Source organism: Silurus aristotelis (genome assembly GCF_946808225.1).
Source record: "Silurus aristotelis genome assembly, chromosome: 26".
NCBI lineage: Eukaryota > Metazoa > Chordata > Actinopteri > Siluriformes > Siluridae > Silurus > Silurus aristotelis.
Genome location: NC_139599.1, coordinates 6,377,589 through 6,398,467, shown reverse-complemented (window position 1 = coordinate 6,398,467; position 20,879 = coordinate 6,377,589). Strand labels below are relative to the sequence as shown.

At 37.0% G+C, this 20,879-nt stretch overlaps 1 protein-coding gene and 1 long non-coding RNA gene across 23 annotated transcripts in view; both read right to left on the bottom strand.

Annotated features, from left to right (window-relative positions):
- tspoap1 (TSPO associated protein 1) overlaps nt 1-20,879 on the bottom strand; it is a 116,439-nt gene that overhangs the window by 77,327 nt on the left and 18,233 nt on the right. The window lies entirely within an intron of this gene.
- LOC310720939 lies at nt 14,814-18,720 on the bottom strand. Its single transcript, XR_014531881.1, has 3 exons — nt 18,142-18,720; nt 16,532-18,032; nt 14,814-16,327 (listed from the first exon to the last, which is right to left on the bottom strand). It is a non-coding gene; the product is annotated as an uncharacterized lncRNA (long non-coding RNA).

Sequence of the window (20,879 nt, the reverse complement as noted above, 5' to 3'; positions counted from 1 at the left end):
TGCTTTTGGTCATAAGAAACACATCTTTTTCCAAAAAATTTTTGAATGGTGGAAAATACGTCGGCCAAATGATTTTCTGTCACGAACATCAATCCGACTTTGGATGATAAATACATTATATGGACAAATCTATTGGGATACTTGACTTTTAAAGCCCAATGTGATTCTTCCCCAAACTGTTACCACATAAAAGAAGGCATATGCTTGTATAGGGTGTCTTTGAATGTGAAAGCACTGATTTTCCCTTCACTTCCACTAGGGGACCCAAACCTTCCAGTACAATGCACCTGTGCACAAAAACATGCTTTACATGTGTTGAAGTGAAAGATCTTAAGTGTCCTGCTACAGAGCTCTGACCTCAACCCTAGTGAACACCTTTGGGATGAATGGAATGCTGGCCCTGGTCTCCTCATCTTACCTACTGTACATTTGCTAACACTCTTGTGTTAAGGGCTCACTGAGCACAATTGAGCACTATTGAGCATGCTCAGAGTCGAGTGTAATGATCTGCGCAATTGATGGTCTACGGGCAGAGCCCATTCTTTCCTAACAACTTCAATTCTCCAAGAGTTTTCTGTTAATAAGTAACTAAAAAAAAAAAAAACACCTTAGAAACAAATGATGCTAATCTCTTACTCTGAATTACGGCCTACAGCAGTGTGGAGAATTTAACACACACGCTGCCGCTGTATAATTAATACTCACTTCATGCCCACGCACTGCTACACTGCCATCATCTTGCCTTTTAGACTGAACTTGAGGTCAGTTTTAAAAGGCTAGTGTAAAGTCATTGTTAAAAATTCAGCTCTGACCTTTCAGATTTCAAATGATACGATTCGACCAAATGCGGCAAAAGAAAAGTTGGTGTGTGGTTTCGTTTTGTATAATGTACTGGATTCGCTTCTTTTAAGTCTAGAGGTTTTAATTCTGCACTGTGCAATCATCCAAAAAACACTCTCCTACACACACACACATTCTGCCCACGCCTCATATAGAAATAGAGCTTTAATGAAGTCAAGAACTGCACATCCTACCACCTCTTTTTCGTCACTCCTCTGCAATGCGAGCGATAATCCTACACAGAGCACACAAAAATTGTAGCGCACACTCGTCCTCTATCTCTTCCCAACACTAAGCAGTTGACTACAGTTCAGCAAATGCTGCTGCAATTTTATGAGAAGGCAGGTGATAATAATATGTAGCAAAATACACAAGCTTTTCCTAATCTCAGAAAGCGGAACGCTCTGGTTATCTTGTACAACACACAGAACACTCTAAAGGCTCTGTGAGCCATTTTCAAGAGCCTAAAAATTGCTCAACCCACACAACCTTATAAAAAACCCACAGTGTTTGGTCATTTTTGGAATTGGTTAAGGTTTGATGGTGTAACCGCTGTGACCTGCTTTGCTGAATGTACTCTGCCCGTGTATCTGCCAAAATACTTTTATCAAAAAGAGGTCAATACCATGCACTGGGACTTCGAGTGCTTATCCACAGGCTCCATACCGAGTGAAAAAATTTATTGTATTTACTTTGTGCATGCTGTTTACAGGATACATTCTCCTGTCAGTTTTTACAGGAGCACCTTACATCTGCTCATTCATGATTCATGGCTGCTGGGCAATTGGCTAATGTTCACAACATCAAAATGGAGAAAATATGTCATCTCAGTGATTTGGATGTTGCATCCAAATGGGCTGCTTCGAGTATTTAAAAAATAGCAGATCTCTTGGGATTTGCACGAGCAATAGACATAGATATGACACTAAAATCAATGGGGAAAACATCCAGAGAGGCAAAAAGCCTTGTTAATGAGAGACGGCATATTAGAATTGCCATATGAGATGATCTACGGAAACTCAAATAACAACTCTTTAAGTCTGTGTTGCGCAGAAAAGCACTCAGAAAACACAACAAATCAAATGAGGTAAACAGGATACAACATCAGATGATCACATTGGCTAAAAATCTGAAAATCTGAACATAAATCTGAAGCTAAAACTACAGTATGTTTTCGATATGGTGAGGCAAAAAAATCTGGGCTCATATTTTCCATTCGACCTCATCTGAAGTTCAGATTTTCAATATTTTTCAGCTAAATGACAAAAGTTCAATTTGTCAATTTTAAGAGACCTTCACTACATAAAAATGAATAAAACATACACATTTTACTTTTCCAAAAAAGAAAAGGAACAATTTTCTCACTTTATTTTATGCCTTTATTTAGGTTTTCCAATGCACCAGTGAAAGACTGACAAAATTGATGATTGTGTTTTCTCACCTCCAAATTGCTGAGGGCATCTTCAAGGGGAATGAACATCCACCTCTGCTGTAAATGACAGCTGGCAGATTGCCCCTGATACTCAAACATTACTGCATCAGGTGGTTCTGTCAACACAGTGTCTAGGCAAACTCTAGTTATAGAGGCTATATAGTCATGGTTTAGCAAAAATAAAAAATAGCGTCCAACAAATGCATTACGACTAACTCTCTTCAAAGGCGTTAGAAAGAAAGATTATGTAGTACACTGGAATTAGGTTCTCTCTAAACTTAAACCCCATTACCGCCAATATACACAAAGACACACCACCAGAATCTGTTCAATTACATGAGTGTTTGCACTTTAATTAGAGATCGACCGATATAGGTTTTTTCTCCAACCGATGTTGATATTTAGAAATGAAGGCAAGGAATGGCCGATATATGATGTATATGTGCATGATAGATATTTTCTGTTTTCTCCACCTCATAAAATCTAACAGTTAATTAATAAGACATGGTACAGAAAATTTATTAAATTAAACATTTATTGAACATTAAAAATGAGTTCATTACAGGGACAGCGCATGTAGGATGTTTTGGAGACAAGCTGAGGGAAGTGAAATTGAGATGGTTTGGACATGTGCAGAGGAGGGACATGGGGTATATCGGTAGATGAATGCTGAGGATAGAGCCACCGGGAGTGAGGAAAAGAGGACGGCCAAGGAGGATGTTTATGGGTGTGGTGAGGGACATGCAGGTAGTTGGGTTGAAAGAGACAAATGTAGAGGACGGGGGGTATGGAGACAGATGATCCGCTGTGGTGACCCCGAATGGGAGAAGCCGAAAGAAGAAGATTAAACAACACAAGCCTCTCTAATCAGTATTATTCTTTAACCAGGCACAGGTATTGGTCCCTGTTCCTACCTGTAGTCTAAACTACAGCTGGTTAAATGCTCTCTAACAATACTTTTAAAAAAATTTATTGTTCTCTCTCTAAATGCAGCATCATATTTAACCAATGAAATATGTGAAGCTAGATTAAGAACGAAAAAATAAGAATTTAAAGCTTAGAAAACATCAAGCTGATGGTCGGCCATCAGGGAAATGTCGGGTGGTTTTTTTAAACTTTAGACAGACTTTAGACAGATGGCGATTCGTTGGCGATTCGATGGTTTTTCGGCCGATTCTGCAGGTCGAATCAATGGTAGAGTTTGTTAATGAGAAAAAAAATTCTAATTGGCTATTCAGCTTAGCAAATGAGCACACTAGAAGAAGAAAAAACACGCTTGTCATTCTTGCTCGTTTTTGCAACTTGACGTGATTGAAAAAAAATTAATACACATATCCGTTAGTAATGATCGTGGTAGGTGCAAACAAATATGCTATATTCACAGTTCTAACGCTTCTGGTTTTCCTGTGTGGATGCCGAATTCAGACTACTGCCACTTTTTGATATGGAAGAGTTATGTTTTCTCACACAAGCACAGAATGTACTTTTGGTTTGGTGTATCAGAAGCGCCTTCCATAATAGTCGGCCTAATTTGCAGGCCGATTAATTTGAAAATACAAAAATAAACAGCCCGATTCTCTTATATTGATCTACTGCTGCAAAAATGTTCAAAATCAACACCTCTGTCATACAATGAATGTTTGATTTTATATGTAAAGCCATTCCAACATTTATACTGATTTGCATACCTGTTTAGGAACACTGGACAATTCCATCCAATGTTCAATGTCATGTTGTGTTTGGAAACACAGCATGGTAAGTATCGGACTGTGCTGGATGACTGGATTCTTTAATGTTTTTTTCCCCCAAAATAATCAAGATAGTTGCAGAGTGAAGGGGAATTTTGGACTTTTCATAAAAATACATTCTGTGATGATCCACAGATTTTTCTGATTTTATTAGCTCCCTCATGGTCTATCTATTTTCCAGGTTAGTTGTATTAGTAAGAAAGAACTCTGCTTATTGCACCTTTAAACAATGAAATTAAAATGGAGCAGGATGGATGATGAAATCAAAATATATCGATTGACACATTTAGGCCAAACTACTCGTGGCATCAAATCTTTCTCCCCTTTCAAATCAAAGTCCTAATCTCATTCAGCTCCTCGTAATTTCCAGACATTCAGTGTAATAATGGTTATTAAATAAAGAACTATATATGAGCTTAGCATACTGGGGTGGCCACAACCCAGAGCTCATCAGCACGTTGTGACTGAGGAGACCTCGACTTGCAGCATTTGTTTGAGTCTGCACAGTTTGTCGTCCATCACTGTCAGAGTTCGGTCTCCAGCAGGATGCCGGTCATTTTTCACACTTGCCTCATAAAAGAATAAAAGAATTTACATTTAGCTCAGAACCTTGTTTAGAGTTGAATTGGATTAATGTCAGAAATTCTCTGTGTTGGGACGACTTTGAGTTTAGGATTTGGGATTGTATTCGGCTCCCATGGCTATCTGCCTTTAATGAGGACAGGTGGCCCAAATAAGCATTGATTTCCCAACAGGATACTCCCTAACCGCTCATATTTCCGAATGGGCTGTTGATGAGGGAATGAGTGGTGTTCTTTGTGTAATGACAGATAATTGTACAGTTAGATTTCTGACACTATATACTATACTATATATAGAATAGTACATAGTATTTAGTTGTTAACAATGACAATACAATTTTGCCATTGTACGAAGGTATCACTTTTCTGAGGTATCGCAGGTATCGTCAGCGCTTAGCGCTGCCTATTGATTACTGGCAGTAAAATTAGTATTAAATAAATATATTGTATATCATAAAAACAAAAAAATGACATTATGTACAGGATGTTAGTTTGATACCTTCATATTGGAAACATGGCGGTAAATATCAATTGCAATTAACAGGAGGATAATTCATGTTCCGACACAGTATCCATCATCAACCTGCCCCTTCTTCACTTTTCTCAGCTCCTCAACTTTAAAGCATCTGTAAAGATTGGCCACAAGCAAATATATTAACATTGTCACTGCTAATCTTGATAAGTGGTTGTCGGCTGTGATACTGTTAAACGGTCAATATTTGATGTGTTATCTAAGCAATATAAAAGAAAAGAATTAGATATGTAAATAAAGTTTACTATTCATCAATAAATACATTTATTCACAGCACTAGTGAAACTATAGGCAATTTTAATTTTGACATTTGAGTAAATGCATTTTGATAGAAATGCCTGAGGTGACTAAAAATAGAACATGGAAATGTATACATCGAAGAATTTCTCTTTTAAAGAAATAAACAAATCTAAAAGCCTGCATTAGAGTAGAATGTTGAAATGAATTCTGACAGCCTCGAGGTAATACGCTACATATACATACATTTGGTCACTATTTGCTGTTATAATAACCTCAACTCTTCTGGAAAGTAGAAATCTATGTTCCACTAGATTTTAGAGGGTGCTTGTAAAGGTTTGTGTTAATTTAGCCACAAAGAGTTAGTCAGGTAGTGATGTAGGGTAAGAAAGCCTGTGTCCCAAAGGTGTTTTAGGTCAGAGTTCTATAGCAGGCCACTCAAGATCTCCCACTTCAACTGATGGAAAACATAAGCTTATGGAGCTGGCTTTGCGCACATTGTCATGCTGGAACAGGTTTGGGTCTCCTAGCTAAAGTGAAGGGAAAATGTAATGCTACCACACTCAAAGACATCTTATACATTTGTGTGCCTCCATTTCTGTGGGAACAGTTTGGGGAATGTGGCTGGAAAAAGCAGGTGTCCCAATACTTTTGTCCAGATAGTGTATGCAAGGCAATATAATGGTTTAGTTGCACTAATCATAGTGTTTGTCTGTGCATATGTGTGTAAAACTGTGTCACGAGCATGAGCTGAATAAAATACCACCCAAATGTCAAAAGGTCCTTAAAGTTTCATTGAGCCTGTTTGTGTGCATATGAGTGTACACTCTTCTGAACACTCGGTGAATGATGAACGTTTAAACGAACTACTAATTAGCCAAATGAGAGGCAGAGTGAGAAAAAAGAAGGTGAGAGACAAAGAGTAAGCAAACAAAGAATACATTAGCTGTGTGAATGCAAAGAGACAAATCGCTAAGTTGACTCAGATCCCAACAGCCCACGCTGTTCTGAATACCAAGTGTTATCGTGAGGGAACTGCAGCTTTCCTAAATCCTCGTCAAATTCTTTGAATTTGGTGCAGTGATTTCTAAATAAAAGTTTTTTTGCCAAAAATAAAGCTTAAAAGTAAAACATGAAACAAGAGAGAATAGTGAGTGTTGATGATCATGATGATGATGATGATACTGTCTAACTCTACACTGTACACATGACTATAGTACATCCTGTTTGTATGGAAACAATAGCATTTCGGATATAGCCCCTGTGAACTTCCTGCTATCACCTATGATCCAGGAGCAAATGCTTAGCATAAAAACTGTCATTTTAATAATTACTAGCAAATGTGTTTAATCATAATAAATAAATCAATTCAAAACTACTAGTTTATACCTCGATATTGGAAACACAGTAGACAATCAAATTTCAGTTGCAATGCACGATATATAATTCATATTTCGACTCAGTATCCATTGAGGGTCTTAAGCTTCACCTAACTATTTCAGCTTTTCATCTCGAAAGCATCTAATGATGCCACAAGCCAGTAAAGCCTACTTTGCCTCTGCTAGTCATGATTAATGGTAATTAACTGGGGGTAATTAAATCACATTTCTATCCACACCTGAGGACTCTGTAATTGGCATATAATAATAATAATCTATCCCCTTTGAGAGAATTGTTCCTTTCTTGAATGTCAACATCCTGCTATCAACCATCATCCAGGAGCGGGTTATTAACTTTAAAACATATTAGATTTCAGCTCAATAATTTATTTAATAAATCATTTTTAGAAACTACTTCATCCTGGACAAGACCATGAAGAGTCCGGGGTCTATCACAGGATCACCGAATGTGAGACACCGCTACAATCTGGACACCACACACATTTACACGCTCATTTATTCACACCTGTTTAGTGTGGCTGATCAACCTACTGGGGTGTTTAATCATCGGGCCAAACAGAAGAACCTGAAGGAAACTCAGACAGTAAACCGAGCATGAGACTCTACCTAAACACACAGTTATTGTTACTGATGTTTTGATTAAGACACATGTTTTTGTCCATTTCTCTCCATGTTTTGTCTGCAGCACTGAACAAAGACAAGACACGCTATGGGAGGGTCTAGTGCTTCCTCTTATCTTCTGGTCAATAATTCATAAGTCCTCAGTCTATCCCGCAAGTAAAATGTCGAAAGTGTCATACACTGACACCATTGAGACCTCTACGAATGTCTTTGGTGGTGTGAGAATATCTATATTCAAAGCAACCAGGTGGTGATTGTTTTTTGTCTGCAAAGGAAAAACCTGGAATACACCAATTTATTAGGAATATCGGTACAGCTGCTCGTATAAAAATATTCCAATCAGCAACACAACACAGATTTATGCAGATACATGGCAAGAGTGCTGCGCAAAGTTCGAACTAAACAACAGAAGAGAGAAAAGTTGTGCACTCTGGTTCTTTGAATGCGGCACGTTTGCTGGTGCCAGATGGGGATTTTAAAAAAAATTACTAATATTTTAAAGGAAATTCTTCTGGTATTTTTACATAGAGCATACTCAAAAAATAGAGCAATAAAATAAAATTCCTTTAGAAGTCAGAAAGACCAGACTGGCTCAATCTGACAGAAAGGCTACAGTAACTCAAATAACCACACATTACAACCATAGTGAGCAGAAAAGCAGCTCACAAACTGGCAAAACTTGAGGTGGACGAGCCACAACAGCAGCAGGCTACAACGGGTTACACTCAAAACAAGAATCAAAATCTATGAATACAGTGTACATGGGATTACTAAAACAAACAACAACAAAAAAAAACAGGGTATATATATATATATATATATATATATATATATATATATATATATATATATATATATATATATATATATATATATATATATATATATATATATGTGTGTGTACAAAAGTCTTACATTCACATTTACAGTATTTGGTAGATGCCCTCATCCAGCGCTACTTACTGTACATTTATCTCATTTGCACTGAGAAGCCATGGGGTTAACAGCCTTGTTCTGGAACCCAGGAGTGGCAGCATGGTCTGGCTGGGATTTAAACTCATGGCCTTCTGAGGTAAAATCCAATGCTTTAACCACTAAGCCTCCGCCTCCCAACTAAACCTGAAGCCAATGCTTGTGTACAATCTTTTCCTCACAAAAAAAGAACATTATTCATGAAAAACATTATGCAAAATTATATGACATTTTAAAAAATTTTAATTTTATTGATGGCATTATGGTGTTAAGGTCTGCATACATTTGTAGCTCAAGAGGGAACGATAGCCACAACTAAAGTAGGTTTAGGTGTGTTTGTGTATGTGTGTCTGAGTAATGGCTAAGGAACAGAAAAAGACAGGCAATTTTTTTTTAGGAGATTCAGCATGCCAACAGACTCTCCCAATTTCAGAACTCGAAAATTGCTTGTGTGCCTGCTTGTGGGTGTCAACCTTAAAGGAACATTGCATTATTTTACGCTAAGTACAACATTTCAAGCAATCTAGTGAAGAAACCAAACCAAAATTGCATACCAGAAAGCAAAAACAGCAGCATGCACCTACATAATTTCTAGATCTCTTACTGCCCACACTGATTTTAAAGTTATAATAAAAGAGCTTCATAATGTTAAACTTCCTCTGCCATGTGCTAAACTAAAAGCTGGAACACCATGCAAAATTGTTCTGCATATAAAATTACCAAAATAATAAAAGCATGTAAGAATGTAAAGCAACATTCGAAAAATTCTGTGTGTAAGTGGTTACATTTAAATAACTACAGTTTCAGTTGTATGATTCTGTTTTTTTATGTTTTATTAAAAATTGTTTTGTAGATTCATAAATTATTTTGTGAATATTTTATTTATTTAATTTTAATACATTTTATTTATTTATAACTTATAACTTATAGTGTATTGCAAAAGTATTTTCTCATATGTTTGAATACCTAATGTTCTTTTTGAAAGCACTAAAACCCAAAAATCAATCATTTTATGATGAGGATGGTGTTCGGGGTCGTTATTATGTTGGAAAACTGCCGTACGGCCCAGTTTCTGAAGGTTAAGCATCATGTTCTGCTTCAGAATATCACAATACAAGTTGGAAACCATGTTTCCCTCAAAGAACCATAGCTCCCCAGTAACAGCAGCACTTATGCAGCCCCAGACCATGATGCAACCACCACCATGTGAGCCAGACCCATTTTTCTTGGTACTGCTCAACAGGGTGTTAACACACATGCTGGTACCATCTAGACCAAACAAATTTATATTAGTCTCATCAGACCACAGGACATAGTTCCAGTAATCCATGCTCTTGGACAGGTTGTCTTCAGCCAACTCTTTGCAGGCTTATTTGTAAAGAGGCAACCTCCAAAGCAAAGCTGGCAGCATTCATGCGTCTGTTTTTTTTTAAGCCAGCTTCCTCACCTGTCGCACAGCACAAAAAGCCAAAAGAGTCTATTTACGTTAGCAGTTAACTGGTTCGGAGCCAAAAGAATCGACTCACCTTGACATAAATTGCTTGGGAGCAGAAACAGTCAACTCACCACGGCATGAGGCTACTGGGAGCTAAAAAAATCTGACTCACATTGGCAGTGAACCTTTTGGGAGCCGAAAAGAGTCATCTCACGTTAGTGATGAGCTGTTTAAGTGCAAAAGAGTCGACTCATTTTCAGTTTCAGATAAACTGACTCACTGAAAAGGGGCAAATTCGAAGCTCAAGTTTGATAAAAAAAAAAAACAGCAGTTTTTAGCCTTTTAGACAAAAAATTTTTATAAATGGCATCTCTCAAACAACTCGGACTTTAATGAGCAGAATGTATCAACCAGATAATACCCACTTCATTCACAACTTTAACTGTTTGTATGTTGATCTAGAAGTTATAATATTAGTCAATAAATAAAATGTAAAAAAAAAAAAAAGAAGAAGAAGAAAAGACTGAAAACTACAGGCATGAGAACAACAAGTCTTTCCTCTTACACGTCACAGGAAGGGGCGGCCTGATCTGATAACAAGCTTGACATCCTAAAAAGAGGCCTGTGTTTGTGTGGGTGGAAGGTAAGGATCGGAGAAGCCCAAATTTTCAGTCTACATCAATACACATGCAAAGAAAAAAAATAGAAATTGACATTTTATTTACTTGTAACATGGTTTGCAATTCAGCTGCTTTTTTTTTTTTTTTTTTTTTTTTTGCATTTTTCCCCACAAACATCATGAATTTGCCTGAATCCACTGTGCAATAAACATGCATTATGATAATGTGTATGTGTGCCAGATGAATAAAGAAGCAGAGCTGCTTTGCTTCTCACTTCCCTAAGATAATATTCACGCTTCTGAATTCTGATGTGGCCTATAAATAAATAAAAATGACACACTACGAGTTCGGCTGCACTACTTCTATTAATAAAACAAAAATAAATTCACAGCTCAGAAACACCACAATAATGAAAAGTGTGTTCGTGTTTGACAGGTGTGCCAGGAACTGCTTTGTAGAACTTTATTTTTTTAGACTGATTTTCTTGCTTTTGTTTTTAGAAACCACTGGAGAATCTTGCATTTTCAAGTCGCACGAAAAAATACGTGTTTCCTTTAACGCTGCTGGCTGTAAAACTGCTTTCCAGAATAGGCAAAAACTAAAGCAGACATAATGATGTCAGACCCTGACAAATGTTCAGTCAAAGGGGGTGAGATAAATAGAGTTGTGTTGCATCTAAGAAGGTTACAATCTTGTGTGTGTGTGTGTGTGTGTGTGTGTGTGTGTGTGTGTGTGTGTGTGTGTGTGTGTGTGTGTGTGTGCGTGGGTGTTTGGCTTTGATCGGCAATTCGCACTGACAGGCTGCGCAGCGATGGCAGAATAAGGGTTTGAGGGTTAAAAGAAACAGAAGGCACATAGTATACAGCATTGTCTCACTTTTTTTTCTTCTGCTCGGGTGTAACTAAAAATATGATGAAACCGAGAACGCTGTCTGACCATACATCAAAACTCCTCAGAGTCACACTGAAGGCATCAAAACTATGAATTAACACATGTGGAATTATATACATAACAAAAAAGTGTGAAACAACTGAAAATATATCATATTGTAGGTTCTTCAAAGTAGCCACCTTTTGCTTAGATTACTGCTTTGCACACTCTTGGCATTCTCTTGATGCCTACTTTAAAGAACCTACAATATGACATATTTTCAGTTCATTTTTTTGTTATGTATATAATTCCACGTGTTAATTCATAGTTTTGATGCCTTCAGTGTGACACTACAATTTTCATAGTCATGAAAATAAAGAAAACTCTTTGAATGAGCAGGTGTGTCCAAACATTTGGTCTGTACTGTAGATAGATAGATAGATAGATAGATAGATAGATAGATAGATAGATAGATAGATAGATAGATAGATAGATAGATAGATAGATAGATAGATAGATAGATAGATAGACAGACAGACAGACAGACAGACAGACAGACAGACAGACAGACAGACAGACAGACAGATAGATAGATAGATAGATAGATAGATAGATAGATAGATAGATAGATAGATAGACCTAAATGCATTTTCCCTCAGTAATATTTGCTATAGACCAATATTGTTATATCTTATAGTTTATATATATATATTCCACATGCATATATATATATATATATATATATATATATATATATATATATATATATATATATATATATATATATATATATATATATATATATATATATGATTGCTTTTTCAAGCAGCAACAAAACTAAAATTTAGGCACTCTATCATCCGTTCTCTGAGAAAAAATATATGTCAAGAATCACTTATATTAAAGGTCACCCATCATTTTAGAAAAATTGAACCTGAGTTTGTGTGTGTAAAGTGGAACACAAAATTGAAGCATGCAGTGAGTTACACAGTGCTGGAATTTTCGATCAGCCCTCTGTTCTCATGCCAAGCCTGGAGAGACCGACACACTCCAACACACAGACACACAGACACACAGACACACAGACACACAGACACACACACACACACACACACACACACACACACACACACACACACACACACAAGGACTCCAAGTCTTTGATCATTTAACATGATTAATCTTGATTATGGACAAAACAGCAGTGTGACTCGGTTGAGCAGATCGATTTTCTTCAAAACCGTTTTTTATAAAATGCTAATTCTTCTTTTTCCTGCACAGTAAAATTATTCGCCGAATCTACTTTTAAAATGTGGTAAGAGAAATAAAAATGCGGTTTTCTACGGTAGGTGCAAATGGAATTAAAATACTTTCATCCGTCATCCGATCTGGCTTTTATGTTAATGAATAGGCATTTCTGTCTAAACAAATACTAAAACATCACAATTCGAGCTCTGATATATTCAATATAGAGGGAATGACTAAAGTGCTGCACCAAGCATTACCCTAATAAAAAAAAGCATTAAACACAGTACTTCATTACATTTAATGGTTGAAAATGATTATCTGTGTCACTGCCCCACCCATATTCTGAAGTATAGTTGTAGTTACAGTGATGCACTTCTAAATACTAGTGTATGATTATAGTTTTAAATACCTGATTTTCCTTTAAATAAGATGCTTTTAAGTAGCAATATCGCACATGTGAGAGTGTGGTTATGCTGTATATTTGCATAGCTGTGAGTAACAACAGTATGAAAGATTGTAGCATTTTAGCACATTATCTCAATCACATTGATTTGTACATTACTGCACATGGAATACATTAAAATTTTGCGTTTTCCATTAGTTCTATTCACAAAAGGTTGTATCATTTGCCATTTCTGTTTTTTGCTAACACTACTTAAGTAATGATTTCAAACTAGGACCTGTGGATCAGGACTACCGATTGTATAATACATTTTCTATATTATAATGTTTCTGACTGATTAATAAACACACTTGTCTATTAAATGTATTATATTTTATTATAAAATCTTAACTTGGCTAACTAGCTTCATCAAAAGCAAGACTAGGCTTGTGTGTTATAGGCTTGCTTGCGCTAAGAACTGCAAAAATAACTAATGCATCCATGTCAGTAGGAACACGTCAAATTATTGACAAGAATTCTTTAATTGGATCGTTCAGATACCTGTCTTGGCATTTGAAGAATTTATTCTTGATCTTAGTCTAAATAAAGCATAATTTCGACTGGCAAATATAAAGCATTTGAGATTCTTTCTCTCTTTTTTTTTTGCAGATGTGCATTTTTGTTCTGCACATCTGCTTATTTTGGAATGTACAGTGCATTGTAAAAGTATTCATACCCCTTTGAATATTTCCACATTTTGTCACGTTATAACCACAAACTTAAATGGATTTTATCGGAATTTTAGGTGAAAGACCAACACAAAGTACTGCATAATTGTGAAGTGGAAGGAAAATGATTTATATAAAATAAAAAATATTAAATAAAAATTTTAAGTGTGGCGTGCATATGAATTTAGCCCCTCCTGAGTCAATACTTTGTCAATCCACCTTTCTCTGCAGTTACAACTGCAAGAACCAGCTTTGCACATCTAGAAACTGTAATCTTTGCAAAACAGCTCCAGTTAAATCAGATTGGATGGAGAACGTCTGTGAACAGCAAATCAAGTCTTGCAAAAGATTCTCAATAGGATTTAGGTCTGGACTTTGACTGGGCCATTCTAAGACATGAGTATGCTTTGATATCAACCATTCCATTGTAGCTCTGGCTGTATGTTTAGGGTCGTTGTCCTGCTGGAAGGTAAACCTCCACCCCAGTCTCAAGGCTTTTGCAGCCTCTAATAGGTTTTCTCCCTGTATTTAGCTCCATCCATCTTCCCAGCAACTCTGACCAGCCTACCTGTCCCTACTGAAGAAAAGCATCCCCACCACATGATGCTGCCACCACCATGTTCCACAGTGGATGATGTGTTCAGGCTGATGTACAATGTTAGGTTTCCGCCACACATAGTGTTTTGCATGTAGACCAAAACATTTTGGTCTCATCTGACCACAGCACCTTCCTCTACATGTTTGCTGTGTCCCCTGCATGACTGCAAATGGGACTTCTTATTCTTTTTTGTCAACAATGGCTTTCTTCTTGCCACTCTTCCATAATAGCCAGAGTGGTGGAGTGTATGACTAATAGTTGTCCTGTGGAGAGACTCTCTCACCTGAGCTGTGGATCTCTGCAGCTCCTCCATGGGCCTCCATGGGAGTTAACATGAGCCTTCTGGGTCTCAATACATATGCACGCCACACTTTTCAGTTTTTTTTGTTTTTTTGAAAAAAAAAAAATCTTTAACACTGTGTATCATTTTCCTTCCACTTCACAATTATGTGATACTTTGTGTTGGTTTATCAGATAAAATCCCAATAAAATACATTCAAGTTTGTGGTTATAAAGTGAAAAAATTTGGAAATATTCCCACACTATTTATGGATCTCACCATTTCCTTATTTTTTTATTTTTTTACTTTTACCCATTTTTCCTCCATGCCTTCTGTTTAATTATTAAAAGGCATCTGCTCGTTATGTGTGAGAGCCTCCATGCTGTATTATATTTAATGTATGATGCTGTTTGTCTGCAATCTGAAGCAAAAAATCTAACTGTTAAAAAAGCACGAGATTTAAGAAACGGCAAACATCACCCGTGTCTTTATCTGCTATCCAAAAGCTTGAACTGTCTTTATTAGCGTCATACAATAGCTGTTATCTCAGTGCTTGATTGAGTATAAAAAAAAGACAATAAAGACAATAAAATTTAGCTTCAGCATTTAATAACTCAGATGGGTGCAGGGAATAATATTCACCTGCTTATAAAAGTTTAATTTCCTCATACTTCTACACAAAGGAGCCAACATAATACAGAAGGAGTCATGAGAGCAAAGTTTTTAAGGCCATGTCAGGTGAAGATAAGAAAATAAAAAATAAAAACATAAAAGAACATAAAAAAAAAGAACAGAGGAGATCTGGGAGTTAAATTGCAACACACCTCTAAAAAATATGACACACATTAGGGTTTCTGAGACACAGCATGAGATGATGTAATGCCCTTCACTGTCCTTAAGCAAACTTTACAATTTCAGAACATCACACATTTCTACACTGATCAGGCAAAACTTTATGGCCACTGATCAGGCATAAGTTTATGGCCACCTGCCGAATATTGTGTTAGTCCCCTTTTTCTGCCAAAACAGTTGTGACTCCTTGAGCATTAACAACATTAACTTCTTCATCAATTTGAGCTACAGGAGCTTGTCCATTGGATCGGACCACATGGGCCAGCCTTCGCTCCACACGTGCATCAATGAGCCTTGGCCACCCATGACCCTGTCGCCGGTTCACCACTGTTCCTTCCTTGGAGCACTTTTGATAGATACTGACCACAGCAGACTAGAAACATCCTAAAAGAGCTGCAGTCTTGGAGATGCTCTGCCCCAGTCGTCTAGCAATCACAATTTGGCCCTTGTGAAACTCGTTCAAAACCTTCCCCATTTTTCCTGCTTCTTACACATCAACTATGTGGACAAAATGTTCTCTTGCTGCCTAAAATACCCCACCAACTAACAGGTACCACGATGAGGAGATGATCAGTGTTATTTACTCAGCGGTCATAATGTTATAATGTCATAATCAGTGTTGGGCAATAACGCGTTACTAGTAACGCATTACTTTTTAAATAAAGTAACTCCGTATGGTGCGTTGTCCGTTACTTTTTAAAATGAATAAATCTCGGCTGAAGTGTAGCCTACAGTCTAACCTGTTTACAGCAGCGACGCACTGTAGGATTGGTGGATGAACCACTGTAAACACAAAGAAGACGCACTGTGGGCGTGTTTCCATTTATTCAGGTCTGTGCGGCAGTAATGGCGAGGCGAGGCGAGAGCAAGACGAGTTTCTCAAAGTGGAAATATGCTCATTATTTCACTTTAGTTGAGCATAAAGACAAAAACTTTTTAGTCAAATGTAAGCTGTGTCTTTCTGGTTCGAAGCTCGTATCTACTGCATAAACAGCAACTCCAATCTGTTGAAACACCTCCAGAAACTCCATGCCTCGACGAAGCTAGAAGCTAACCCGGTGTTATGTTGTACATTGTTGATAGTTTTCATACTTAAGCTGTGAAAGGAACATTTTTAAGGGCTCAACACAACAGCATTTATGATGCAGAAGCCACTTTTTGATTCTGAATATATTATTCAGCTTGTTTTGTTATTTATTTCAGAAATCCTTGTGATATATTCAGCTTGTGCTGGTCTGACTTAAATAAAATAGTGTTTAAAAATGACTTTGTGTTTAAGTCAGTTTTGTGTTTGTATAGACCATAACGTGTAAAAGGTCATTAATGGGAACATTAAAGAACGTTCTTTAAAAAAGTAACTAAAAAGCTACTTTTAACAGTAACGCATTGCTTTTGGTGTAACTAATCAACAAAGTAATTGAGTAACTTTTTGAATGAAGTAATTTTACTTCATTACTATTTCTTAGTAACTAGCACAACACTGCTCATAATGTTATGCCTGTTTGGTGTGTATCACTATACAAATTTTTCTCATACACACAAACTGCAAGGCAAGTAGGAGTGCTGTCAGGAATTCCAAACTTTGTGAGTTTCATTATTGTAAGTATAGTCTTGGCAGAGGTTTAGCACTGCAGAGTTTTGGTTCTCCACATAGGGCATGCATCTAAATCTTAATGACTTCAATGCAGCAACATTAACTAAAGTAATTTAAAAAGAGCACATAGTCATAAACTAGGGTGGAAGTGTTTTTTTTTTTTTAACTCATTTATACATAAAAAATAAAAAAATTAATAACCTTTATGTTATATGGAAAGCATAGTATTATTAGCAATGCTTTATTGGGTATTACTGGTTTTAAAATCGATGAACGCATCAAATCAACCCTGAGTGACTTGCAGTTAAATCGTTATAATTCGCCCGCATCGAAGATTTATCCTGCGATAAAATTCTGATTAGAATTTTTTTTTTTTTTTTTTACTTCTTAATGGTTTTACCCACAATGCTGTTCGGTAACCTGCTGATAGTAGTGCCGATGGGATTCAATACAGAGACTCCACCAGATTCCATGCTAATACCAGTGACACCATAATGCTTCTCGTGTCGCAGATCACTAAGCCAAACCAGGTTGCAGGTGTAACTCGGCATAACCGCCGCGTTGCTATATGAACTGTTGGTGGATTTTTGCCGGCACAAACACTCGTCACTTTCACCAGTGAACCTTCAGGGAAGGGCATTTAGAGAGTGGACTCTTAAAATAGTGTTTATCTGAACAGCAAATTGGAAAAATAATACAGAAGCAATTTACAAAAAAGGACAGAGCAGACTCTTTCTCTTGGGGAGACGAAGGTGTTTTGGAGTGCAGGGTGCACTACTGTGGTGGCCTCATCCATCTTCTATGGAGTGGTCTGTGGGTGCAGGAGCATCTCTACTGCAGATAGGAAGAGATTGGGCAAGTTGATCAGAAAGCCCAGCTGAGTCCTGGGGATGCCCCTGGGCACAGTACAGGAGGTGGGAGAAAGGAGTATGGTAGCTATCATCATTGCTGTAGACTGACTCTAACCCCCTGTATAAACAGTTGCATCTCTGAGCAGCTCTTTCAGTGACAAAATGTTACACCCTAAGTGTCTGAAGGAGCGATTAGACTTTACAATCAGAGCTGCTTCCAGTGAACCAGTCACCATCATGCACAGTGTTAATACCGTTTTTGTTTAACTGTGCAATAACAGTAATTTTTTAGTTTTTAGTTTGAAACAGTTCAATATTACTCATTGCAAATTGTTTGTTTGATAGCGTAACTACTACTAATATTATTGTTGTTTTTGTCTTTTGTATTTTTATACTGTACTGCATATATTTGTACTGTATTTCTGCTTCAAATTTGCACTTTTTTGCTGTCGTAACATGGAAATTTCCCGACTGTGGGGCTTATAAAATCTTATCTTATCTTATCGAAGTCCCTGAAAAAATGGTGGACGAGAAAAGAAGCTCATGCTGCTATGTTTTATGTTAGACATTGTTGATTTTTTTTCTCTCGTCTACAGTACCTTTGTGCATGAGCTAGCTATGTCCCAATTGAATGGAGAGAGGCAACCATGGGGATAGTTTTACAGCAATAGCCTAAATACCACACAGCATCAACCAACACATTAGCTCTAGATATCTCAATATCAACAAAATGCATTTTCATGTGTTTCAGGGTGAAGTTTTCCATTAAGCACATATCCAAAACCCTACCAAATCTGAAAGTCAGTTTCAACACTGGCCTGATATTAGCAATAGTCCTGTATCATGCCAACAATAATGGCGCCCCAACACCACCACCTTGAATGCTTTATCAGATGTTCATGTTTAATTTGCCGTCATTGGATTAATAACAGCATTTTGGCTCTGGAAACATTACTCTCTTGTATCAAAAACAAACAAAAACAACGAGATTGGTTGACGCCCTACCCATTATTGCTCCCACAACCATAAAAAGCCCCACATCTCAACCCCCCACAACCCCAAACACATAAAACCTCACACATGGTAGTAGTATTAGGATGTGCGTTGCTTCCACTTTCATGAAAACTCATTATTCCTTATTACTCCTTGGAGGACACACACACACACACACACACACACACACACACACACACACACACACACACACACACATGCTGTTCTCTGCCTCCTGCTGAGACTATCGCTCTATATGATAATCTCCAATGCATCATTTTAAGCGCCTCTTTCTCCTGCCTTGATATGCTCTAACTAACACTGATTTCATTTTAGCTAGAAAAAGGGTTAAATCATTAAGACCTTGTTTCTTGAGCATTTTGCCAAACAATGTCTATTTATGATTATCCGCTAAGCAGCAAACCAACCAATGGACCAATAAGCAAGCTTTTAGCATTAACAAGACAACATGGCCAAAATAAATAACCCATTAAACAACTGAGGTTGGATCACAACTTTACTGGGGTCCACTGTTTTTGAGGAAAGTAAACATTGGTCAGTGGTATATCTTCTTCATAATATGTCCAACGGGATAAAGGCCACTGTATAATTAATGCAGCGTTACACACAAATGTTCAAATGCAGTTTTACGTTAAAAACTTTTACTTTTTACACAGATCTAAAGTGCCCAAAGGTCTTATTATACTTCAGGCAGGGATGCTACTGTATTTGACTGGCAGATGCAGCTCAAATACATAATAGCTATGGTTAAGGTGTTGGACTCCTAATCAGAATGTCCTGAGTTTAGGTCCCAGCACCATCAAAGCTGGACCTCTGCCCTCAGTCGTGTATAATTGAAATCATTATTAGTCATTCTAAACTCGGGTATGTTCCAAATGCTGTAAATGCAAAAGCTAGGATAAATATGCTAAATATGCTAAAATATGCTATGCATAAATATGCTATGAGCATGCATTGCAACAAACTGTTTGATTCTCTTTTATAGCATTTGTACATTAGTACCACAACAGTTAACTTCTGTTTTCAAACATGATTTACTGCAGTTTTACTATACAAACGCTCAAATGTTTGTTTTTAATGTATGTATATATCATGGTCTGTACCATCTGTGTCTTATTTGTCGTTTCTTTTTGTAAATATCGAAACAAAATGCATTCCTCCTGCAAAATGTTGGTAGCACTTAAACTATAACTAAGGAATCTGTTAACTGAAAAAAATAAACAAAGAAAACAACTCCTTTAGAGGTTCCACTTTCAGGAAGGTCTCTAACCCTGAGCTTGGCATCAATATGGCTGCTTCATCCATTAACTGAAAACAAAATAGTATATCTTTACTTTTAATATTAAATAATAGTATTTACTTTAGTTTAATCAACACCGATATTATATCTTGCGTAATTTGTAACACTGATAACAATACAGTTTTGAGGTAAATATATTACTCATCACAGTTAGGTTGCTGGGTTGTCAGCGAAAATGTTGTTTTTTCACATTTTGTAGTTTAATCACACCGAGGTCAAAAATAGTTAAGTCGAACACAGGCTTTTTTCTTGCAGCCATGGACATAGTCATGAATTTTAAACAGGTCTGCCTGCAGTACAGGAGCACTCGTATGCGAAGGCCAACATGAAACTGTGAAGAAACTGTAAGCTCGCCTTCACGCAACTCTCGCACACGTTACCTCTGCGCTTGGGTATTTTTATTGCAGGCCTTTAGAACATGAGCATGTGGGTGGCATGCGCAGACATTTATTTCGGAGGACAGGCACCAGGGGAATCTTATTCTGTCCTACCACTTTTTTTACTATCTTTTATTTTTTTAACCTCTAACTCCCAAATCATGGATCTTTAAATTGTAGCAATCCATTTTGTCCACATGCTGTCTAATCAATAATAAATGGTGAATGATCTTCTCTTAGAAATCTACTACTGATCTCTCGAATAACAATTAGGATGCAAATTCTCCTTTATGGTTCCCAATTATTTAATGTAGAAGTGATATTTAAAACATGTCAAGATAATTTGGATGTACATATATCAACCAAA